Raw genomic sequence first — 20868 nt, 5'->3', positions numbered from 1 at the left:
CTATTCAAGTAACTTTCGACAAGGATGGGTATCACGAGGATAAAATTTCGAGGTCGATAGGACGAATAAGATTGGTCGAGAAAAGGATTCAGCAGGCTGGAAATAGCGAGCGTGAAGGAGTTAAGGTAAAGAAAAAGAAAGGAAAGAAGGAATAAGATGAACGAATGGAGATGGATGGATGGGTGAGAAGAGTAAGTATTGTATGTATCTGTCTAATATATATATGTATGTATGTATGTGTGTGTGTGTATGTGTATGTGTATGTGTATGTGTAATCCGGCCAAGAGAGAAAGAAAGATAGTGTTTGAAGAGAGAAGGAAAATAATACGGAGAAGGAAGACGAAGTGGTGAGGTCGTACAATAAAGTAGAACATGCTCGAGACGCTGAGAGAGCGCAGAGGAACAATTGAATCAGCGAAATCAAGCTACGAAAGGAGTAGAAGGAGGATGAAGAGGAGAAGGAGGAGGAAGAGGTCGAAAAGAGTACCATGGCAATCATGACTCCTCGTGAATTTAAATGTTGTAAGTCTGGGATTTCTCTTGCGATACGGTGTACGTATCGCTGTGGTCGAGTGTTTCAGGGAAAGAGAATGAAATAGAGAGTTACGAAGAAGAAAAGAAAAAAGAGAAAGAAAGAAAGAGAGAAGAAAGTTCAGGGCGTAAGAAAAAGAAAAACAGCTACTCTACTCCTACTTTTATTCCTACTACTACTATTAATATTATTACCACTACTGCTACTACTATTACTATTACTACTACTACTACTACTATTACTACTACTACTGCTACTATGTATACATATATTACTAGTAGCAGAGTAAAGAATGGGTCAGCCGCGTAGAAAACTTGGACCGAGTGTTTCAAGGTTTTTTTTTTATTCTCTTTGTTTTCTTGAAAAATGTTCTGCCCGACACTTCATTCTCGTGAAAACATTTTCACGCGTGTAGGACAATTCTTTTTGAATAATGATTAATTAATTCTATCAAGATATTCGTTTACTTTGAGATAACACTATTTGTTAATGTTACGTTTATATAGCGCATTAATACTTATTTACACGAAGTAAATATCGTGTATAGAAAAATACGCGAAATCGCGGACTAAAGGTGTAGTCTTCGATCGACGAAGAAATATTCGTATCGTTTGGTGAAACGATGTCAAAGTTTAGCAATCAAACTGATCTAGGAAAAGACCGTTTTCTCTTGTAGATGGCATAAAATTGGCACAGGATTTCGATCGACTCCTACTATCAACGAAAATACCTTTTATTTTTATTCGACGAAGATGATAGGAGAAAAATAGTCCAAGACTTCTTTTCGTGTCTCTCTTTCTCTCTTTTTTCTACACAAAGTCGAAGTTTCACACGTTATAGTTTTTACGAAATATAGGTATGCTTTTTGCCGGAGTGTGTCGAGTAAATGCTCTAAGCTCTCTTTCTCTTTTTCTTTCTTTCTTTTTATTATTTTTTTTTTAGCTCTCTTTGCTTTGAGAAGAAATATTTGAGGACGTCGTAAGGCGGCTGGAAGTTCACCGAGAATGCGGATCTTCAAAAATTTTCCAAAGAACTTGAGAGAGACTTTGCTCGTATTGCGGAAGAATACAATTTTCATTGTTTCTGATATTTTATATCGTTTTTTCTTGTCCTAAGTTTCGCGAAAGAAAGAGAGAAAAAGAGACCAAATTTACATCGGCGAACGTGAAGTTACCAACTAAATTAATAATTGTGTGATATATGTATTTTTACGTTCCGTGTAAATTTATTTTCATCTGTTCGAATATTTGAATATCTTACCTAAGACCCCTGGAATTAACAATTCAGAAGATCTACAATTTCTCTGTTTATGCAAATATCTTCGGTTAAATCCTTCGGTATTTGCATCATCCGAACTTTGCTTTGTAATACAATAGACTCCTTATTGAATGTTAAACCAATAAGATTCACAGGTGTTCATATTTTTATTCAATTAGAAACAATTCCTGTATTCTTGGTAAAAGCTTCTAATGTGATGGGCTTGAGAAGATAAAAGAGGATTAAGAAAAGCGATAAAAATAAGTCATTCAGTTAAAAACTAATTAGTTGATAAGTCTATCACTAATTACTAATTCAGTGTATTCTACATCCTGCAAAATTGGTATTTAATTAATAAATCAGTATATTGTATTTGGTAAAATCGATAATAATTCGAAAATCAACTTAAGAAAAACATCTGTATTCTTTCATATCTTTACTGAATGCTGTTAATTTACCATTGAAAAGAAGCATAATTTTGAATTAACACACTGTTTGAATGAAAGACTCGTAGTATTTATTTCTAATTAACTACTTACTGCTTCATTTGAATTATAAATTATTTTCTAATCGAATTACCTCCTATTCTATCCTCATAATTTAAGTCTCTTGTTCCATCATTCAGTATCAAATTAACGTTCCTTAACCTTTTCAGATTTACCGTACATTTATGTTATAGTTCCCATTATAACTAAACGATTTAAAATTCTTGTCAATGATCTTACGGATACTTCCTACAGTGCCATAAAATTTTAATTGAATGAGTTTCATGTCTAAATGGGTTAAAGTCAATCCCTAGTAAAGGTTTCACAGTCAGAACAATAACTGATCATCTTATACTACGTCAAAGGATATAACGCATAAAAAATCATATCCTTACAGGATTTTCGATTATTTTTTAGAAAATTTTCTTACCTTTTTTTCATAATTTTTTCTTTCATTTTAAGATTTTGATTTATAACATTTCACGTAGGAGATTGGAAAGAGTTTCCGTTCTTTTATTTCCCTTTCTTTTATCCAATACTGTGTGGGGTCGAAATGCTTATTTCAAAGAAAGAAGATACCGAGAAATGCAGCATCTGAATCTCTTTTAACGGAATTGGATGGTTGCTCTCAAATTTTACGACGTTTCTCTGTCATCTCCCTTCTTTCCTCTCTTCCTTTCCCTTTCATCTTTTTTCCTCTCCTCCCTGACTCCTCGCGCCAAAAATGTTACGTGAGATATCGACATCGACGAGATGGTCCTTTTGTGCTTCTTCCTTCTTTTTTTTACTTTTACTTCTACTTCTACTTCTACTCCTATTTCTACTTCTATTTCTACTTCTACTTCTTCTTCTTTTTCTTCTTCTTCTACTCCTGCTTTTGCTCAAACTTTAAAATTTTCCATCTTTCTTTCTCACTCGTTATAAGATATCTACGAACGAGACACTTATGTAATATTCAAATAAATTTGAAACACAATTCGACTTATATAAATTTTGACCCCATGGCAACTATTTTCGAAATGTATTACATATCTACTTACTTCCATGCAATAGTTTCGATAAAACATGAATTTTTAAATTTCTCTCTCTCTTTCGTGTGTGTGTGTATTTCCTTATTAATTTATATTATTTTTCTTCTCAATCCTTCATACGTAACAATTGACATGAGCTATTTATTAAAGAACTCAAAGAATCGAATTGAAGCAAGATGGATACATTGTATAGGCTTCCTAAGAATGTCAGCACTTTTCATGTCTATCGATGTGGGCATTATTCGAATGTTATCGAAATGGCTTCCGATACCGATCGAGTGCAATGTAAACCTCAAAGTTGCTTCGATGACTTAGTTAGATAGTATCCACCATCTTTCCTCTCAAGAGCGATAACATAATTATCTGAAAATATAATGTTGTTCTTATCTAATCGGTCGTTTTAAATTGTTGTACTCATACAATTGTTTATTTTTATTTCTTTTTTTCTCTTTTTTCCTCTCTCTCTCTCTTTTATATTTGCGGAAAAAAATTATATTATCGAAGTTGTAATAAAAATGGAAAATATACAATGAATGAAATATACAAATGATAAGTTGACAATTCCATGAGAAAGAGATATATACAATATCCCACTACGTAGGTACTAGGCTCGACAAATGTATCGAAATAAATCGAATGGATTTGGGATGCTTTAGCGATATTTTCTCGTTTTCGCTTGCGAATAGATAAAAGGGAAAAAGCTTCGAGAACGTAAATATATGTTTTGCCAAGTAGAACATACGTAAATATCTACCTACGTGAAATGTCAACGCCACGAAGAAAGAATGTTACTTTTCTCCAACGTTCTCTTTTCAACGACGAGCGATTGGTTGTTTCTCGTTTCTTTTTTTCTATTCTTTTGTCATCACTCTAGTCTTGTTTCTTTGTACCATTTTCTATCTTTTTTGTCCGAACGTAAAAAAGTCGAGTGACTTCTACTTCTGTTTGGCAGAATAGTGATATACTAGAATGAGTATTCTATGAAAGTCCACGAAATAGAGAGAAGATGAGAGAATGAGAAGAAGAGAGGAGAAAAAATTTCTCTAGGAGAAAAGTAAGAATTTTGTAAGAAGAAATAAGTTGCTATAGAGTTTTAAGTAGTACGAACAGAGAAGTACCTACGACTTTTCTAAGCTTTCATAAAGATTTATGAAAGAGAGAGAATAAGAGAAAGAGAGAGAAAGAGAAAGAAAGAGAGAGAGAGAGAGAGAGAGAGAGAGAGAGAGAAAGAGAGAGGAAGTCAATGGCTCGTTCCAATTTTCTTTTCACTGATATAGTTTCAAGAAGTCTAGATGAGTCTAAAATGTTTCCACGAGTTTTACGTTAGCAAATAAGCATGGCACTCGAATAGTAATGAACTGTTGGTTTTTGTTATGAGATTAAAAAGAAAAGTACTTAAAAATAAATTATGATCATTTAACAAATTTTGCTAGTGCATTCGAAAATATGAAATGTAAAAAAGTAATAACTTTCTGAGATATTGAATTTTCAAATGTTTATAGGAACTAAGATTATATTTTATTGTTGCTGTTGCAGAAATGAAATAATATGAAGATATTAGAAAATCATATTAGAAATATATTTTAAAACTTTAGTGAAAATTTAAAACAAATTTGTATTAATTAACTTAAATTTGAATCTACGATAAAATGTTTAGAAATGTATACAAAGTTTTCCACTAAATCACAAAATTGTAAATAAATTCAATTCGACAGCTCGAACATTTTTATTCTTTATCTAAAATGTATTAATCATAATCATATGAAAGGTATTTGCAAAAAATTAAAAATAAAATAGGTAGAATATATATATATAAATAGAAAGTGGTTAGTAAAGTTTTGTTTTCGGTCAAATGAAATATTGTTTTCCTTTGGTAGTCTCTTCCCTTTCGGTCGTCTATAAAGCTTGTAAAACAAGGCTGGTGTCGACGCCGGACACCGAGGCTGGTTTAATAGCGAGAGTAAATCGAGAACAGGGGCGAGAACGCTAGTGTTTCCGAGCACACGGGCCCATGCTACTCTCTTGGCACAGGGATTGTTACTAGCATTTCGGTCAGTTACCGGTGGCGTGCAAACGGTCTGCAATTACCTCGCTTTCTAATTTGCTTCTGGCTACCTGGAGCTCGATCTAATGATCGAATCACGTGACCCTGCTCGGTTAAAAGCAGAGGTTAAAGCAAACGTAGTATGACGCAACTGCCGTGAGATTTCTAAGCCCTTTCAAAAGCTTTTACAACACCATTGGAATTCCCTTTTCTCTTTAGGATCAAGACACGCTTACGTGATTCCTCTTTGTCAATCCTTTGAAGTCTTTTAGGTAAATGGATGTACTTAACAGTGATTCTAACACGATTCGATGGAATCTAAGAAAATTCTTTATTACAACTGATTTATTGATTTTTATTTTTAGATTTACGGATTTTTATTTGACTAGATTGCCAAACATTCATAAATTTCTTTCTATTATTTAATTTTCTTTCGAATTGAGAAATATTAGAAAATGATTTGGTATATTTATATATCTTAAGAAATTGATGATCTTTTACCGTAGTCACAGTTGTAAAGAAATAATACAAGTGACAAGGTTTGCTGAAGATATTTTTCTTTGGAAAAATAAGAAAATACAAAAAAGTGCGAAAAGGAAAAATAAAGAAGATAAATTCTGTTTTCCTCGAGGAAAGCGTATCTATGCGGAGTGGCAAAGCGAGTCAGCCGTTCGTTTTTCGATGCTCGATCCTTCGACGTGGACATTGAAGTTTTACGGAGCGTGAACGAAATACGGCGGGCAGATCGGGCAAATTGAAAGGGAGTCTCATCGGAGAAGCGATATTACGGATTCTCTTTGGCTTGAGCTCGTGGCAATGAATGAAGTTCGGTCAAGAGAAAGAACGAAAGAGGAAGAGAAAGAGACAAAAAGAAATAGAGAGAGAGAGAGAAAGAGGAGGGAGGAGAAATAGAAGGAATTTTTAGTTGAAGCTGCGACTCAGCCGAGCGGTCAAGCGGATTAACGGATCGCGAGGAGGGATGAGAGACGAGAAAACGAGGATTGATAACGAAGAGTACCGCTTCCAATCAGAAAGGAAAACAGACTGGAATAAGAGCGGATGTTGCGAAATTCAGCAAAGCTTTCCTGAAGCGTTCCTGTACGCTCGCTCGCTCACTCACTCACTCGCTTCTTTGCTTGCTTGTTCCTCGAACAAACAAGTGGTCCATCTAAATTGTGTGGCTTCACTTGCCGAGATACACCAACGTAACTTTACAATGTAAGTCTTTGAAAAAGTATAAGTAAGTTAACCGGAAAACAGGTATAATATTATATTTGATATGCTTATTAATTTATATTTTTAAATATTACAAACGAATTTCGAAAATAAATTATACAAATTCAACAAAATATATTTATATAATAAATAAATATAAAAAGGGTGTATGCGGACGAATGTTACAATCGAACAGGAGAATGATGGGAGGAAGGGATTATATTTGTAAATATAAGTCGAATAAAAGAAGAAATTTATTTTTATTTGAAAATCCTGTTCTAGAGAAAAAAAGAGTGCTGTAAATCATAAATAATCGATAATTTTTAATTTTCTATAATACTTTTCTCATAAAGATCATTTATGATTATTTATAATTATCTAGAAAATGCTTGTCAGTGACCATGCAACGACGATTAAGGTTTAAGGATGAAAAGGAAACAGGATAAAATCTGTGCCGCGAATTTACAATAAAACTCTAGCTCGCGCCTACGTAAATCAACATAATTAACCTCTTCGTTACATTTTATGGCTACGTTACCGTTCCCGCGTCGTTTATAACGACTCGCTTTCTATATTTCTTTCTTTTCTTTTTCTTTTTAGTCAGAGTTAGCATTTATAAAGAATAATTTACGTGCTTCCGTAAAATATTTACGTTGCTATTATTGATGAAATGAAAATCCAATGAAAACTTTAATCAGATTTTTTCATTTCATCTCGCATTGATATTAATAAAAATCTAATAACACAAAAATTTAAAAACATAAATTGAAAATGATTAACGAAAATATTGCCGGAGATCATTAAAAATCTCTAGAATGAGAAATGATTTAAACGAACAATATATTGTAATAATAATTCGAACTGTGTTAAAACAAACGTTAAGATTTCTATAAATCTTGAACAGAAATCAAACAATTTATTCTATTATGTTTTCACAAAATCCTTTTAACGTTCTTACGAATGAATTATAAATTAAATTCTAAGCGGATTAAGGAAACCGGGTGCAAACAAGTGTATTATGGAAATAAAAGTATCTTACCAAGGATTAAAAAAAGGTAGTCTATTAATATTGAATTAAAAGTAGTCCAATCAATGTCAATGATTAAATCAGTCGATTTTATAATAGATAAGGAAAAATTCTTACTAAAAATTACGAAACAATATTATCGATAAATAAATATATTTATGATATTTCTCTCCGTATTAAATTACAATGTGTTTTCAATAATCACTTATTTAAAAGCAAACATTTCTAATTGATTATTGGCTCGAATAGAAAGGAAATATATATTGCATGCGTTTAGGGAGATGGTCAGTAATAATAGCTGCTGTAACACCTGACGCATCTTCTATGCTTTAGGTTAAAGCCAGGATCGGAATAGCATGGAAAATTTATGTATTTCCAGATGTGTTCCTTCAAGAAGGATTCCTATATGATGTATTAATAAAATAAACAGTTTAAAAAATTTAAAGAATACTCGATTCGAAGAGAGAGGAAGAGGAAAAGAAAGAGATATATTTGAAGGATTATATTTTTCAAACAGAACTTTTCTTATTTACTACTTATCTATATTATTTAAAATTATTATTCCTATCTATCTAATTGAAAAATCTATCAAAGTTAATAACCAATAAATAAAACATCTCGCAAAGTTCATACGAGTTTGCGTTTCATTAATCAGTATTATTAATGATACGTAGAGCAAGCATTATATTCAAACTTTATGTCATTAATCAAATAATTTATCATCCTACAGCGCATCAAATGATAATTTCATATAAATTTAAAAGCAAACTGAAATAAGTGATAATTCTCTCTTCCTCTCTCTCTCTTTCTTTGTTTTATTAGAATAATTATTTATGCTGGTCGAGTAGTCATTTGCTTTAAAAAAAAGAGACGAATAGAGAATGAGCGAAGGTGAGTGAGAAAAAGAAAGAGAGAGAAAGAGAGTGAGAAAAAGAAAGAGAGAGAAAGAGAGAGAGAAAGAGATAGAGAGAGAGAGAGAGAGAGATAGAGAGAGAGAGAGAGAGAAAGAGATAGAGAGAGAGAGAGAGAGGGAGAAAGAGATAGAGAGAGAGAGAGAGAGAGAAAGATTGTCAAGGAAATCGTGAAATATCATCGAGGACACGGAAAGGCCATAACGCGCGTTGCCGGTTAGTGGCGCAGGTTAACTGCATCTGCTACCATGAAACAAACTGAATACTAATAACAAGGCGTTATGTGGCGTTGCCTCCATAATACAACATCGAGAGTGCCAACTGTGCCTACTCTAACGTGCTAGACGGCCAATACTATCGTCCTTGTAAATTCAATATCAGAACTAGTTTACTTGGCTTATTTCAAATTTATCTAATATATTTAAATACATAGTTTAATTTTTTTTCTATTTTTATGCTATTTTTATGTCTGAAAATTTGTTACCAAGGATCGTATTAATCGTTGTTACGTCGAACATACCGTTTTTTCAAAGGTTTCTATAATATAAAGCTTTTAACGTGAACATTAATGAAATTAAATAAGCTCGCAATTGAATAATACGTTCCGCTTGCGAATTTAATTAACTAATTAACATTTAATTAGGAATTTATCTACGAATACATCAGATTATTCATTTTCATTAATAAAATTGTTAACATTAAAGATTTCGGTTAATTAATTTTTTTGTTTAGATATTTAAATTTTATTTACGACATATTTAAGTTATAGACATTTGAAGAATAATATATAATATCCAAGTTTACCCATAACAAAAAAATCAAAATAATATGTTAAAAATGGAAAAAAATTTTTTTTTTTTGGTAATTTTAAATATAATTAATTGAATTATTTAACTCTAAATCGTCGTTGGAAAAGCTTTTATGTAGCAGGACGAATAGGAACGTGGTAATGTCTCGCCGCATTAATCTGCCAACGGGCGATAAACGTAATTTCATCGTTACACCAGCATTAAACAGACAGTAGCAGCAACGTATGCATCATCAACATTTACATTCATCGTCCTATTAGATTATTAACGCGCGAAAGGATGCTTGGGATACTGACGGAGATCGTTGTTAGGTCATTCGTTACGTTAATTCGTTTGGAATCCCCACCCTTCCATCCCTCCAACCATTTCATCCTTCCAACATCATTTTAACGTCGCTATTCCCTTTCATTAACATACTGCATTTACATATGTGTGAATATCTTTGTGTAATATTGCAATATAAATGATATATTTTTGTTAATAATGTAAATGTTCATTAAATTGTTTTAATTAGACATATTTTCTATTGCATAAGGTAATTTTCATTTTTTATTGTTATTAATCGAATAAATTTATGCCCCTTTTTCTTTCATTTTTTAATGCCATTCATTGCTCGCGAGCGTGTCTTATTTTTTATATTTACACTCACGTAACAGGCTTTGACAACATAACTCACGAGCAGCTTAGCGTAATCAATAAAAGACCAAGAAGAAAGAAATATAACCGATGTCTCGAACAATTTTTAACAAAACGAAAATAATTAAGTGAAATCAAACGATACAATCGATTGATATTTGACTTTTTTTTTATTTTTTTAACATAAATTCATAGTACGCGCCTTAGTCCTGTAGGGAGTTTCGAAACGTTAATGTTCTCGCCTCCCACCATTCATACCTTCACTACGCACGCCCTGCTGGACCCGTTAACAAAGATATTCTTCCTATTTTTCAGTTAGACACCCACGATGACAGATCGCAGACGACAAGAAAATATAAATAAGTGAAACGAGCAAGAGGTGTATCATCGCGTAGGTGACAAAGAACTAACGAAGTAAGCGAAGTATAGATACCCCCTATACTTCCAACAAACGAACAAGAGGAAATGTAAGCGAAGTATAAGCACCTTTACACTTTTACAGACGAGCGAGAGATGAGATTCGTTATTGTATATAGCGAGAATGATAAACGAGCGAGAGGTGAGCCACGCGTCCAACGTTTGGTCGGACGCCATTAATTATTGTATTTGAATTATCAACCAAGATTTTTATGCCGCAAGGCTTTTCTCTGACGAGCAAATAAAATATACTTTCTATTGGCTCAACCACGTGTTTTATTTTTTATTTTAATTTAACCCTTTATCTTTCTCATCATTAGCTTATCACAATCCCCAAAGGACTCCATGTTGGAGGAATCTATGTACAATACACTTTGTTTCTTTTCTCTTTACGATACCTATCCAATTAGCAAAACGTTATTTGTAAGATATTTTACGATTTATGCTATGAATCTATCGAAAGGCCACGCTCACTTTTTTACGTTTTAGGTACGTAACATAAACAGAGAGTGGCTACTTCAGTAACATCATCCAGAGTTATATATATATATATTTTTCACTATTCAGCGGCTCGATATTTCCGGTCGCCGGTGAAAAGTAGGCTACTTGAACGAGATGCAACACGAAAGAAAATTCAACGAAACGAGCCTCTCGATCTTGCAATAGAGTCGATTCGCTCCGAAGCGTCTAGCATTCCGTTCGAGATTTTTCGTCAGAATTATTTTCGATTCGGATGAATGCCTTTCGATGAGTGAGCCCACTACCGAGAGCGTAGATTTGATGATGTTATCGTTGGTTTCGTCCTATTTGCCTGCTCCTCGAATTATTTATTCGGGTCGAGATTTCATCATTTTCTTCCTTTTTTCTGTTTCTTCTTTTTTTTATCTTCCTTGTACGATCGAAATCGATCGTAGACTATGAACTCGTATTCATAATGCGCGCCTTAGTTCTATAGGGAAGTCCTAAGCGCTAACGTTCGCACCCCCACCACTCGAATCTCGAGTGCGTGCACCCTACTGGGCCCATTACCTATTTTTACCTATTCTTCACTGGCCGCCTACGACTATGCATCGGAGACAACTAGTGAGAACAAAAGTGCGTCAAGAACAAATCATTAAAAGCAAAATTACATCAAGAATATCAATCATAGCGGATACCTGTATAATCGCGCGAGAGTGCGTATTATCACTGGGCACTTACCACCAGATAAGTAATGAAGTGTACGAGGACGTTTTACACTTCTACCACTACGTATTCGCTGAAACAATTATTATATCTTTATTTTCGAGCAAACAATAAGTAAGCCACGTGCGTTGTCCGTGGTTGACCGCCATTAACGTCTAAACAAATAACAATCAGGGTTTTTATGGCACAAGGTTTTTCCCTGACGAGCCAATAAAGTATTGTACTTTCTATTGGCTCAACTACGTGTTTTAATTTAATTTAATTTAATCATTTACCTTCCTCATTATCAGCTAAAACTAATCACCAGTGAACTCCATGTTGGAAAAATCTGTGTAAATACATTCCTTCCCTCGTTCTTCTATCGATACCGTTAACATAACGTTTATTTTGCTTATACTTTTTTCACTTTTTTTATCCAATCATCAAAACGATCAATTTTTTACGATCTATAAACATTTATCGTGCTTGTTTTTTTCTTTTGTTAAAAGTAATTTACGAAGTAGGTAACATTATTATCATTTAATCTTTATTACTGGTTTTATTGCGGCCATTAATTCGAAGATTTCGTACTATCTGGCGAATCGATGATGTGGAAAACAATCACGGTATTGTACTTGTTCTCGAAGAAGGTAACCATCGATATACCCTTGTTGATAAAACTACAGATAATATATCTTTTGTCATCCGTAAAATAGAGTAGTATCACTTCTTGTTTCTGGAATCTCTTTAGTAAACGATATGGTACATACAAGAAAAACAAAGAGAGAGAGAGAGAGAGAGAGAGAGAAATAGGGGTTGGTGGCCGGGTCAGTGGCATCATTACCGTAGAATAGGATATTCAGATAGTTTCAGAGTTTCGCCTTGGCGAAGTTTCCGAACGGCTCTCCATGTAATTAAGCTTCAAACCGGTATGAAACGGGCGAAAGCTTGCGTGCAAGTACACCTTCAACACGTATATACACGCTCACACATACGTAAATATAATATATATATTAAGTACGTATACGTATACGTACATGTATCTATTGACCCGTATGTACACGTTTGGTATGAGTCGGTACATTGCTACGAACAGACGGAGATAGAAAAGAGAGAGAGAGAGAGAAAGAAGATAGACATGAAAGGGAAAACTAGACAGACATAGAACGAGAGATAGATAGAGACAGGTAAAGAGAGATAGATGGGGAATATGTGAACGCGGATGCTGCCATACGTGATTTATAATATTCTAGGGGAATGTAAGTCGATCTCCAAGCAATGCAATTAATTTTCGACATTAATATAGTTGGCGACGAAGTTCGAAAAACCATTTGAGTGAATATTATTCATTTAACCAAAGAGCATCTCTATTATGATGTGATAATATTATAACAACGTTTTATTTAATTTTGATAAATAGTTTTACATAATATTACTTCACAATGTATTAAAGACAAACTGGACGATAATGATTTACTTATAGTATTGTTTTATTAAGTCAGTTTAGATGTTAAATAAGGATGGTGTTACAGATAGAACAAAATTGACTTCTTGGAATCCTGATGAATGATAAGAGATAGATATCATTGATAGCACGTATATAATTGATAGCACGTGAAATTAGCAAGATAATTTAGATGGGTAATGAAGATACGCATTGAGGTAGGTATTCTAGTTAGAGGCATTGAGCTTTGGAGAACATTTTAAGCCAGAAATCTTGAGAGAGGTAAATAGTTAGCGAAGAAAAACCTTGACCTAATTTCTATTAGCATAGATTTTCTCATATCGAGTTGATTTAAAAGGAAGATCAAATGTGGAACTATTTGTGATCTTCGAGACATTAAATATCGTTCTCAAAGATCTGAAAAGCTTTATTCCTTTTCTTTCTCTTTCAGTTAGTGTCTTCGTCGAACTGCTTGCGAACACTTTTCACCATGAGAAAAAGAGAGAAAGAGAAAGAACAAAAAGAATACTCGACGAGTCGCGTTGAGGTCCTTACTGAGAGTTAGGTTTCCTGCTCGGTCGAGTACAATTGCGAATTAAATCCCGCGTGACTGAATTCTTTTTCTCTCTTCGATTCGCCTTGTTATAAGGAAGGAAAAAGAGAGTCGGTGTTTCTTTGCGAAGAAAACCGACGACTGACCTTACGGATATTCTCTTAAAGAGGATCTCTTGACCCGGAAGGAGAGAACGTACATGTACTTACTAACACATTTACCTGAGAATTCGTTCAACGTAAATATAATGAAAATGCGCTTGTCCGCTAAGAAAAAATACCCTTATCTCTTATCTCTTTTTCTTTTTCTTTATTTCCTTCTCCATAATCTCCGTAATACAAATCTTTTCAAATATCTTCCATTTAAAAATAATAATAATCCTTAATCGTCGAATAAGAAATATTATTACGTTCTTATCCTTGAAAGAACAAAAATTAAAGAAATAAAAAACAAAAATCAAGATAAGAAACACATGTTAGACGTAAAAATTCATGGGATATTATAGAACCCAGAGAGAAAGAGAGAGAGAGAGAGAGTAGGGATGATGAAAAAGGATAGGGATAGATAAAAGGTAAATAGATGTACCAAGTTGGTGTGAGAATAGATAAACAAAAAGGAGAAAAGGATAGAAAGAAAGGTATTGTGGGAAAACTGTAATGTGACGCGAAAGAACCAACGAAAGGTCATATTCTGCTTCATTAAAAGAAAAATAGAGAAAAAGAGGGAGAGAGAGAGAGAGAGAGAGAGAGAGTAAGTTAGAGAGAGAAACAAATAAAGCCAAGAGACAGCGCTAATGATGTACGTTCGCGATAGACTCTGATGATACAACAGATGGGAGAAAAGAACACTATTTTCCACCGCAAACAAGTTCGCTAGCCGACAAACAGTCGACCGTACGGTTGCAAACGCATCCAGTATCCTGTGTTCCACAACCCCTTCCTCATACCCGCCATCTTTCTCTTTCTCTCTCTTTTCTTCTCTCTCTCTCGTTCCTCGTTTGCACTCCAGAAAGCTTTACGTAAATATGTCAACGTTTCGATCGTCGAAAAGTGCCCAGAGAAATTACGTAGCCTTGTATGTTGCGATATTCATTGTCTATTCGAAAGTATGTTCCGAGTGATCCGAGTAACATAAAAAGTTAATTGTATTGGATCGATTGGAATGTCTACAAATTGATATCAATCGTTCAAATGCACGCAAATTTCACATTTCAATCTTTTTTTTTTATCTTTTTTTCTATTCCTTTTTATTGTACGTATCGATTTTTAAAATTAACATCTTGATTTCAAATGTTTGTTTTGTATACTTTCAATATTCGTTTTCGATATCTCTAATCTTTAGTATTTTTCGAAGCTTCATATTTTGTCGATATTACGAGACTATATACTGGAGTTATTGATCATTGTTATCGCATTAAATCGATGTACATGCAAGTTTCTGTGTATCTGTATAAATCAGGTGGAAAATTGAGCACAAAGAGCGGGAGAGAGAGAGAGAGAGAGAGAGAGAAAGAGAGAAAGAAATAAAAAAGAAGACAGACGAAGCTATGAAAAAAATAAAGAACGAACAATATTTCACAATAGCGGTGTATAATATATTTATGTAACGTTCCACGTTTTGCTGTGTGCCTGGCTAGAAAAATTGAAATATGATTCGAAGCTCTGCACAGCACCGGTAATTTCACGGTAATCTGCTTCTTTCCATGTTATACTCTACTGTTATGTGTTAGTGAGGATCCTACATTTACAGAGATACATAAATAATTATATTCACGTTATAATAAGTATATATGTATACACAATTATTTTGCTATTAAAAGTTATAAAAGTATTAATCAGTAAGAAAATTGATTTTAAAAATGTATCGAATGCGTACGTATTTGGTAATTACATTTATGTAAAATATCGACAAAATCGGCTCTATTATATCGATAATATTTGAGTATGGTGACAGAAAGAGAAAAAAGGTGACAGAAACAATTTTTTTAAACAAATTTTTCGTAATGGTAAAATTTTGAAATACACATATTTCCATGTCTTTTCGCTCTATAGATAATAATTTGTAATAAACAATTTGTTATAAACAATTTTTTAAAAATTTCCAAATTAAAATTTTAAGAGCAACTTTTTCTTTATTTTTTATCATTAGCAGTAACAATTATCCAACCATTTGTAATTAGAAATTTATTTCAAATTAACATTTTAATAGCAGTTCTTTCTTTATTTTTTACCAATATCTGTAACAATAATAATTAAACAATATATTCAAAACGATTTGTTATAAGTATTTCTTTAAAAACAAACATTTTAATAAAAGATTTTCCCATATCTTTTCATTATTACGGCAATAAGTATAATTATAGAAAAATTTGTTGTAAATAATTTTTTGAAATGATATTTAGAATATTATTTAATAAAATGAGTTACGCGGTTTTGCTTGATTTTCGGGGATCAACAATCTCGAGCGAATTTGTAAAATTTACGAGACGTGGCTAATTAACGTGGAAAGACGAAGAGACTGAGAGAGTGAGAGAGAGAAAGATAGAGACAGGAGAGATAAGGAAAGATAGAGAAAGAGGGCAAGAGAGACAAATTTTACCGCGAGCGTCATAAAACGCAGAGGTCGCTGAGAATATATATGAGCAGATATCAAGGAAGAAAAGTAGCGTCGTGACGCTCCCAGCTGTTTACATATTCGTTTCTAACGACGCCGAACTGACGCAACCCTCTCTCTTTCTCTTTCTCTTTCTGTCTTTTTCTATTTCTTTTTCTCTCTTACTGCCTTTTTCTTTTTTCTTGCAAAAATACTTTATTTTGCGACTAGATTTCGGGATAAAAAATAGCAATGCGATGACTCGACTGCAATTCGATTTGCTTGCTGCCTGATATAATCGAGACTCCCTCGTTTTCTTTTCCTCTTTCTGCTACGATTCAAAAAGGTCTTTAAGTAATATTACTACAAAGCAAGTATTAGCGTTAACGATGCACGAAAATAAATGGTTCTGCAACTGACTCCTATTCATTTAAGAAGTAACGTATACGTTATGTATGAGTAATTTTTATGCTTATATCCATGAAAGATGCGATATAAAATCATTATCAATATCATGCTACATTAAATACAGTAATGATGTTATTATCACATTGTTATTATATTTCAGCTGTTTTTCTCTCTTATTAAAAAATTATGAAGTTTCTTCCTTTAACATAAATATTCTATAAAACAATACAAAATACAATACAAAAAAAAATACAATAACAATACAAAAAAGAAATACAATAAAAAAATATAACATTATATAAAACAAAAATTTATGTATTGAAGAATAAAAAGTTTCCCGGGAAAGTATTTCGTTTAAACAAATACGATGAGATATGATGGTTGGATGGTAAAGATCGATTAAATCAAACGGAGATGAACTACCCTATCGAACGAACGCGGAACAACCCCTCGACTTCGTCCCTATTCATGTCCCTTTATCGTTCTACCCCCTACAATGCGAATACCTCTATGTTAGTCGATGCTTTTGCAATTTAATGCATCAATGGAATGCTTAATTTGACAGATGGTTTGCAGCATGGAAGATAAAACCTTTTATTGATTTGAAATACCAGTCCTTTATCAATCCTTTCTCTATTAGATTATATCATTGAAACTTACCCTTTTGATAAAGTGAATTTATTAGATGAGCGAAATACCTTTATTTTTCCACATTTTGGTTAAATCAAGAAACTGAGAAAGAGACGTTAAGAGAATAAACGTAAAGTTTTATGGTCTCTCTCCATGTTCAGATTACGGGGAATCCGTAACAAAATTTGGTAGTTCGACTGACTGAAGCTAAACTCGAACCTAGGATCTTCTACAGTCTCCGGGCGACTGTTCTAACTACCGAACAGTTCCAAGCCCTTAAGTCAAACTTACTATGCTCAGCAATTTTAATCCCTTAAGTCAAAGTTATTATGTTGCTAGATTCAAATCTCCAAGGCTATACAAATTATTATAATATAATTAATCCAAAAGTTGAAATTCATTTTTCATTATTCGAATTTGTATCTCATTTATTTTGTAAATGAATAATTAAATATCTTAATATTAGAATCAATTAGCATCCAAATCTTCAAAATCCGTTTTGAGAATATATTTATAATTTGACTTTAACTAACTTCTAACGTTCTTAATGAAAAACATGAAATATTTTATATAACAATAACAAGTTGTATATATATGTAAGATTTGTTTATTTATTATTATTTATTAAAGTAGTAATTTGATTTATTTATTTAATAACGTTTAACAGTAATTATTAAACGATTTAAAAATATAAAGAGATAGAATGTTAAGCATCTATAATCTAAATTCACAATCTATCGCCACGAGATATTAGGTATTACTCTTTATGCCGTAATCCGAAGACAACCGTCATAATTAGCGAAGAACACGCCATACTCGATTCTTCGTCGCCTATCGTCATCTTTCGTGTCCTTTCGCCGTCCCCCGTTGTCATCCGTCTTCTTCGTTTTCTTTCACACATAACACTCGTCGTATAAACAATGAACTTTATCGGACTGCCCTTACCAGCTCTTTCCGTCACCTATATATACTTAACATCCCCTCCATCGTCTCTCCTCATTTCCTAGCATTCCTTTTAGAAACATCCCGATGATTCCTAATCATGAATAAAGGCTCTTCCTGTACTTCTGGATCGGGAACGTTCGAGAGACTTCGATGGAGCCACACAAGGGCAGCAAGTCCAGATGGTGTAACCTTACAGCCTAAAAAACGAAACGGTTTTTTTTTCTCTTTCGTCAACCGATATATTCTCTCACCCACCTATACTCATACCATCACACATATGACAAATAAAGAATAACATTTACTTGGTGATACTTATAAAGAAATCGTCTATTAATATTTCTAGAAACCTCGACACTCGCACACTTCTCAAATTCTCCCAACCCTACGGTTAATGTTGAGAATCCGGGCATTGTTAAGAATGCCCGGACAATGTAGACATTGGTCAATCGAGTAGGACATTGGAAAGATTGCCCGAGCATTCTTAACAATTCCCAGAGGATTTTGATCAACGTAGATTATATGCTTCAGTTTACTGTGTTTAGAGCACGGTAGGAGTAGGGGAAGTGTTTTTAAACTCGTGTAAGTGAAACAAACTATGAAAATTAAAAAATTTTTGCACAATGTCAGTAATATGTTCCGGTCAATTTTTAAAATGTGCTTCAGTTGTGTGTGCTTAAAACACGAGAGAAGGAAAAGACAAAGTGACCTTATAAGGAAGAACAGCTAAACTCTTAACAGAAATCGAACACCATGCTGTTCTTTATGGTAATAGAATAACAGAGTATATCTTTAATTATTAATAATTGAATTCGTGTCTTTTTCTACAATACCTCCTTCTGCCCTTACAACGTGGAAGTTAGGAAGATTAAGTACTTATAGTCAGGCAGTTGAGAATGCGCGTGCACAGTACGGAAAGTGAAAATTATTTCATGACAAATGGTGTATGAATATATACTATTCGTGTTTATTTCACTTACAAGAGCTTAAAAATGAGTTAGCTTATGATGATTGGTAAGTATAGTTTGTAACTTGATAACGATTTCTACTTTACTAATACAAAATGTTCTTACGCTTAATTATTTAGAGATAGAAAGCAGATCAAAATGTTACAAGTGCATCAATAAACAGTAAACGATTTAATTCGCTATCTATATTGAGAACATCGAAATATATTCGAAGCTTAATTTGTATCGCTAATGATGGATTGATCGCAAACGTATTACGTAAATAATAAATGCTAAATAATTAGGACAGTATATCATGAATAAATTAGAATGTAATCTATAAGAGATACAAGATTGAATTAGAAGACGATAGATGGTGTGTTAAATCGATTGTTTGTTAAAAAAAAAAGAGTCGTAACAAAATATTGTTCGAATGAAATCGATTATATACATATATGTGGGATTCCCTCTCTCCAGTCAGTCTTCCGAAAGGATATTTAACAAATAGGAAAGGTAGGAATTCCGCAGTGTTATCAATAGGTTGATATAGAAGAGAAACCTCTCTTCACGGAAATGCAATATATTTTAAATAAATGAAAAAATAGTACAATAAAACTTGTTCGCTGCTTGGCTACTAAACGATAACTACTTTCAGAACAACTTTACAATCTTAATATTTCACAACTTTACAATCTTAATATCAATCAATCAATCTGCCACGTCGGTCTTTTCGCCGCGAATTTATACCCCTTCTCCCACCTACGTTCTTACTTCCTTTTTGGACCTTCTCGACCCTTCTCGATCGCAAGACATCTGGATCTTTTCCTTCTTACTTCCTTTGTTGTCAGGTCGATGTCCGTGCTCTGGTCTGCTACTAATAGATAGAAATCTCTATGAATATCGGTCTAAAAGTAATATAATCTTCTACTACGATAAGTAATAGTGGACCCTACATAATAACACACCAGCATTGACTGTTTGAGTTTATAGAGGTACGCATAGTATAGCGGCACGCACAGTCTCATGCGTTCGCACAGTCTCCATGTTCGCTTGTGTGTGTGTGTATGTGTGTGTGTGTGTGTGTTGGAGCGGAGTATGTGTTGATTGTGGTGATAGGGGGGGATGTATGTCTGTGTGTGCCTGTTGCCCGATAATGTATTCTTTTCAATATAGCATTTGGTGTTTTATAGAATGTCTAAGTATTATGTTCAATACTTAGGAAAAGTCCGTAAAAATTTTTCTGTTTTCTACATTGTCAAAAAACGCTTTGCATTGAGGACAATACCGGGGTATTGCTAACATTGCCTGATTTTCCACTATTCCGGTAACATATATATAAAAAGAGAGAAAAAAAACTGATGATGCTTTTCACATCTTCCAAATATCTAAATAGAAAATCTTTTTATGTAATATAAAAGCGCTTATGGTACCAATACGTGAAAGCAAGCAATCGAGCTTATAAGACGTATACTAAAGGAATTTTTTGTACGGTTGCGACAAAACGCTTTCCCATTGAAAACCATTTCTACAAAGACCGAAACATATGTAGCTACCTACGACACGAGGAACACATTTCTTTCTATGTATTTACATATTTTATCGGCTCGAAGTCGCGATCAGAAGCTTCTCTAAAAACTCCATCTCCTTACCTAAAAATTGCTTCCCGAACTGAAGAGATAGCAACATCGAGAGAGAGAGAGAGAGAGAGAGAGAGAGAGAGAGAGAGAGAGAGACGAAAAGAAGACCTGGAAAAAGTCAGCAGACATATTTCGTTTCTTTGGTCGATCGATGAAGCGACGAGTTCTCGAATATGATCCTGAAAAA

The 20868-nt window shown here is 33.4% G+C and overlaps 1 protein-coding gene and 1 long non-coding RNA gene across 3 annotated transcripts in view; both read right to left on the bottom strand.

Annotated features, from left to right (window-relative positions):
* The window catches only part of LOC122520939 (zwei Ig domain protein zig-8-like), a 299078-nt gene that overhangs the window by 145042 nt on the left and 133168 nt on the right, over window positions 1-20868 (bottom strand). The gene's annotated exons all lie outside the window — the stretch shown is intronic.
* On the bottom strand, window positions 3141-3781 carry LOC122520940. The gene is made up of 2 exons (XR_006304625.1): window positions 3315-3781; window positions 3141-3203 (listed from the first exon to the last, which is right to left on the bottom strand). It is a non-coding gene; the product is annotated as an uncharacterized LOC122520940 (long non-coding RNA).

The sequence above is a fragment of the Polistes fuscatus genome, unplaced genomic scaffold, assembly GCF_010416935.1.
Source record: "Polistes fuscatus isolate 324 unplaced genomic scaffold, CU_Pfus_HIC Scaffold4, whole genome shotgun sequence".
NCBI classification, from domain to species: Eukaryota; Metazoa; Arthropoda; class Insecta; order Hymenoptera; family Vespidae; genus Polistes; species Polistes fuscatus.
This window is presented reverse-complemented; position numbering and strand designations above follow the sequence as displayed.